The following is a 5,886-nucleotide window of genomic DNA, read 5'->3' on the forward strand; positions in this document are numbered from 1 at the left end:
GGCTGGCCAAGGTTAAGAACGTGTTGGTCAGTACCTATGACGGTAACACCAACCCGGAATATCACCTAATGGCTTACACCAACCTCATGTACTTACAGGGGTGGGATGACGCCGCCTGGTGCCGATGCTCCCGACAACACTGAAGGGCATAGCCCAACAATGGTTTGGCAATCTGCCAGCCGGGTGCATCAACAACTTCAAGACGCTTGCATACCTGTTTGCGTCCAACTTTTCTATGAACATCCCTGCTAAAAAGACAAGTCTCGACTTGGGGGCTATTTCGCAGGGAGATAGAGAAGGACTAAGGTCCTATGTCAGGCGGTTCAATCTGATGAGAATTCAGATTCAAGGGCTGTTTGACAAAGTTGCCTACACAGACTTCTTCAAGGGTCTGAAGGACGGGTCAACCTTTAAGTTCGACCTTGTCAGAAAGAGGGTTGCTACCCTCCAAGAGGCATTGATGGAAGACGAAACCTACATACAGGCGACGGAGCTTTGTGCCATCAAGCAACCGTCGGACCCTAAAAAGTCCGACAAAAAGGAGAGCCAGTTAGCTCAGCCGGCTAAAAAAGAAAAGCAAGAAAAGAAAAGAAGTCTGGGTGGAGGACCATTCTGGTCAACCGTCCCAGAAGAAAAAGAGAGAGTTGAAGCCATACGTCTCCAAGTACGAGTTCAACAAGGACTGCTCCTCCATCCTCATGGATATCGAAGACCGGTTGACCATTGAAAAACCGACTGCTATGAAAAGTCCCATCAAAAGCCGAGACAAGAGCAAGTACTGTCATTTCCATGAGGACATAGGCCATGACACCAATGGCTGCTATAGCCTCAGGAAGTTATTGGACCATCTGGCGGATGAGGGGGCTTTGAAGTCCTATATGCTGAAGTCCAAGGGTATCCCCAAAACAAACAATGGACAGCCGTCCAAGAAGCCTGACAACCTTTCTATTACGCTACAACCTGCAACAGAATAAACTGGCACAAAAGCACCCCAACCGGTCAATTATCTCAGCGAGCAGTGAGTTGATGCGGTCTATGTTGACTTGGTGCACGCCCAGCACCGCCTCCTTCTCGGACCGGGTGAGGGTCCTCAGCATCCTCTTGGAATAACTTTGGAGGTCAGGCTAACGAGAAAAGGCATCTGCATCAATAGATTTATTGGTTAAGTACTAAGCATAGGCGGCACCTACATTCTACCGGCTACTTAAAGAATCCACTGATTGGGTAACTTGGGATCAAATGTGAGAGCCGTACCTTGATTTTCAAGCTGAGGGGTCATCCCACCCCCAGCCGCATTGGAGCCGGACGCTACAGCAAGCACCCGACTAGAGGGAATTTCGGGCTACCTCGTTTCAACCTCAGCCGGCCCTGAGCTAAGGGTAAGGTCTTTCGGGCTTTTCCCCGCTGAGGTGGGCCTCTCAGGCACAGGCGACCTTCCGGTAGAGGTAGAGGCAGCCGGAACCCTTCTCAATTTGGAAGTAGGCTGGGAGGGCTCCTCTCCCAGTCTCATCAGCATCTGTCTTAAAGAACAAGGATCATTCTTGCTCCCTATCTGAAAAAGAAAACCAAACAGCCAGTTAATATAAAAATTAGCTTCAAACCATACAAACGGTAAAAGAGCTCAGCCGGTGCTTACCCCATCATCTTTGGCCGCCAGTTAGGCCCTCTTTTTCTCCAATTGATCCTTCCGGATCTCTGCAGCAGATTTAGCCAATCCTTTCTCTGCAAGGAATAAAAATCAAAAAGTCAAAACCCATTCAAGTATTATACAGATGGCTTAAAGTGCTGGTTAACAATCAACATACGTCTGCTCCACATTGCGCTTAGGCCACAGGCGGAAAGGAACGCCTCGTCCTTTAGCCAGTTTGGATAAGGGACCCACTTCTTGGGGACAATGACTTCTGTCCCATCATCCAAAGGCAAGGAGGTCTTTATGAAGAGACCCGTCTCCATTATTTCTGTCCAAGCCTCTTCCGGCACTCTAGGAAGGGCGCACTTCTTTCCAAGGAGAGCCGGGTGTGTATTGTAGCGACGCAACCGGTGGTTTAGTTGCAGCGATGAGGAAGAAACCATGTAAAACTTTCTCTTCCAGCTGCCCCACTTTGACGGCTGGTCAAGCGTCATCATGAATTCCGGATGCATGGTCAATGTATACCACGCATTCCAGCCGCCTGGGGCACGGCAGAGGTAGTGCATATGTGCAAACGCCTCCCAGCTAGGCATTATGTCCTGCATCTCACAGGCGGCTATATATCCTAGTATATTCACCCAAGAGTTAGGTGCTAGCTGTCAAACGCCAAGGTCGTAACCCCTTAGAATGGCTTTTATTGGAGGGGGAACCGGAGGCCGGCTTTGAAAGCCGCCTCATAGCAGCCGAAATAATCATCGGCATGATCAAGGTCGTCATCCCAGACGACGGTTGCCTCTACAGGCGGTACCACAATCTCCCATCCTGCCCAAACCGGGCGCTTTTTCAAAAATACGGGAAAGGTGGCATTTAGAGTGACCACATCCGAGGCGGTCATGTGCGCCTCTGTTGGATTGTTGATAGAGGACCATTTATATGTCTCCTCATCCTCTTGGGGTGCATCCGGTTCCATAGTAGACTCTGTGGAGTCTAATTGCTCGACGGTCTCTTCGCCGCCTATGTCCTCGGAATCGTCTAAGATATCATCTCCGGGCGTGCTAAGTACGCTCGGCTGGTCATAAGGTACAAAGTCAGCCGGAGCTTCGGCTGATCCGTCTGACTAATATTTGGGGTCTACAGTCGTCCGTCTCGTCCGAGCCATTTTGTCCTGCACATGAACAGAGACGGTCGGGTTTGCAAAAGAGTAAGGGTGGTCCAAACACCCCCATACGGCATCCCCAGTCCTAGACTCAACCGTATCTGGTGACCGGCTGACAACTGTCCTAGGCCGTGCCGTGTGTGAGTTGGGTGAGTCCATATTCTTTACAAGCTATACAACCGGAAAAACGCAAAAACGTTGCAAGGGGTAGAGACAGTACCTTGAAGTTGTAAAAAATCTGAAGACGGTTGACTCCTTGAATCATCAGTCGGAAATCCTTTTTGTTGCTTGATGATACCCCAGACGGTAGGCCGGATGTACCCCCTTGAAGAGCAGCTGAATTTTACTAAAGACCCAGGCGTTTTTCTGGAAATTTGCTGGAAGATACCCCAGACGGTTGTGACCGGCTGTGGGTGTATTGGAAGCTAGGGAAAGGTCAAAGGGTCCTCAGGCTGTTTGAAGTTTGTATTGGGCAAAGAGCACTCAAACGGAAGGCGGATGAGTGAAAGAGGAAGTTTTTGCAAATAAAAGCAGCCGGTCTTAGAGCTCTTTTCGTAGGAAGTTTTTTGAAAATATGTAAAGTGTTGAAAATGAGGGGGGGGGGGGGTTTCTACTTATAGAAGAAGAACCCAGATGGCGAACCGTCACCTCCCCACTTCAAATTCCAAAAATAAAAAATAAAAAAAAACGAGAGAGAAGGAGACGAAACGTCTCCTTCTCAAAGCGTGACACATGTCATATGTGCCACGTGGCAAGCCACGTCACACTTGTGAGGGGAAAATGTTTAGGGTAAAAATACTCTATCTGCGTGGTCCAATAGCATGCTGACACGTGTCAGCCTCAGAGAGATCCTAGGGGATCCAATCCTCTACTGACACGTGGCACTTTAACCCTAAAAGGGGAATTGATCTCCTTCCACTATAAATAGAGGTAAATCCTCATTTATTACACATTCATAAATACACACAAAAAACCCGAGCAATATTAATTACAGAATTCTCTCGGAATCCGGGAGAAAAACCCTTTACATTCCGCACTTTTATACTTCCGGAAACGTTCTAACTTGATCGTCGGAGGCGGAACTCAACCCAACCGTAGTTTCTGTGATTTTGCAGGTACAGACGGTCGACGCGCATTCTTGGAATTGTAACTCTCCCGAGGGACTCCAAAAACCCCGAAACAGAAGTCGCGCCTGCTCCCAAAGCAGCCGACAAAAAGAGAAAGGCGGACCACTTGGTGGCCGTAAAAAAAGAGAAGCAATAGCAATCATTGATCGGGGAACGGTCAGACGATTTCCGTCCCCAGCTGGCTGGTGAAAATAATGACATTGTTTTAAATAACAGCCGTCCGGAACGAACCGTTAAAGTGGGGACGGTTGCTTTTGCCAAGTTGGGCGCAGATTTGCACCAACTGCTGAAAGAATTCAAAGACATTTTTGCCTTAGAAGTGGAAGAGATGCCAGGCGTCAGCCCGAATCTTGTTGTCCACAAACTCGCCGTGGATCCAAAAAAGAAGCCGGTTAGGCAAAAGAAAAGGAACCACGACGAGGAAAGATCTCAGGCGGCAGCCGCCGAGGTCAAGGAGCTGTAGGATGCCGGGTTCATTCTGCAATGCTACTACCCGGACTGGGTAGCAAACGTTGTTCTTGTTAAAAAGTCGAATGGTACCTGGTAGATGTGTGTTGATTACACAGATATGAACAAGGCATGTCCAAAGGATAGCTATCCACTTCCAAAGATCGACAGTCTGGTCGAGTCTACAGCCGGTCATGCCTTGATGAGCTTCATGGATGCCTATTCAGGTTTCCATCAGATACCCTTGTGAAAAAAAGATCAAGAGAAGACGGCATTCATCACTGATCAAGGGTTATTCTGTTATACGGTGATGCCGTTTGGGCTGAAAAATGCGCCTGCTACCTTCCAGCTAATGATTAATACAGTCTTCATTAATCAAATTGGAAGGAATGTGGAGGCGTACATTGATGACATGATAGTCAAATCTAAGCTACAGACGGATCACCTAGCTGACCTCCGAGAAACCTTCACCACCCTCAGGCGGCATAAGGTCATGCTTAATCCCAAAAAGTGTGTCTTTGGTGTTGAGTCTGGGAAGTTTCTCGGATTTTTGATTGATCAAAGGGGGATAGAGGCCAACCCAAAAAAGGTACAGGGGGTAATTGACATGAAGTCACCCCGCACTGTCAAGGAAGTCCAAAACCTTACCGGGTGTCTGGCGGCATTGGGAAGATTCCTCAGCCGTTCAGGCAACAAGTGCCTCTACTTCTTCCAGGCAATAAAAAAGAAGACTAGATTCGAATGGGGGGAAAATGCTGAGGCGACATTCCAGAAATTCAAAGATCACCTCCACTCATTGCCACGACTGGTCAGCCCTCTAGTAGGAGAGGTTCTCTATATGTACTTGGCCGTCTCAGATCATGCCCTCAGTGCCGTTCTATTTCATTAGCCATGTTCTTCGAAATGCTGAGCTGTTGTACCCCTTGGTTGAAAATTTTGGCCTTGCTCTATTCATGGCAATCAAGAAGTTAAAACCATACTTCTTGGTACATCCAGTGGTGGTTTAAACAGACCAACCCCTCAAGAGGCCAATGATAACGTTGGAGTCATCCGACAGAATGCTCAAATGGGCTATTGAAATGCAAAGTCTGGAAATAACCTTCGAACCAAGAAAAGCAGTGAAGGGTCAGGCGTTCGCCTATTTCATTGTAGATATAATAAGGTCGGCTCAGCCAGACAATGTTGATCAGGTCTGGAAGGTGTATGTAGACAGGAGCTCTACTATGAACGGCTGTGGTGCAGGCGTAATTTGCAAGTCTCCGGAAGGGGACAAATATGAATACGCTCTACGGTTCAAGTTCCAAGCCTCGATTAATGAGGCGGAGTATGAGGCCCTGCTAGCCAGTATACGCATATGTAAGGCGGCAGGGGCAAAGAAAGTTGACGCCTGCTCCGTTTCCCAGTTGATCGTTAGCCAATACCATGGTGACTACGAGGCCACCCATCCGGCTATGATCAAATATCTGCAGGGGGTCAAAGACGAGGTCGGGACACTTGACGAATTTCATCTAAGTTAGGTGCCCAGG

General features: G+C 48.3%; 1 long non-coding RNA gene across 1 annotated transcript; it reads right to left on the bottom strand.

The window, feature by feature from the left end:
* Positions 1-630: 630 nt before the first annotated feature.
* Positions 631-4,266, bottom strand: LOC110685284. Its single transcript, XR_002503979.1, has 3 exons — positions 1,637-4,266; positions 1,255-1,552; positions 631-1,141 (listed from the first exon to the last, which is right to left on the bottom strand). It is a non-coding gene; the product is annotated as an uncharacterized LOC110685284 (long non-coding RNA).
* Between the last annotated feature and the right edge of the window lie 1,620 nt (positions 4,267-5,886).

Source organism: Chenopodium quinoa, unplaced genomic scaffold (assembly GCF_001683475.1).
Source record: "Chenopodium quinoa cultivar QQ74 unplaced genomic scaffold, ASM168347v1, whole genome shotgun sequence".
NCBI lineage: Eukaryota > Viridiplantae > Streptophyta > Magnoliopsida > Caryophyllales > Amaranthaceae > Chenopodium > Chenopodium quinoa.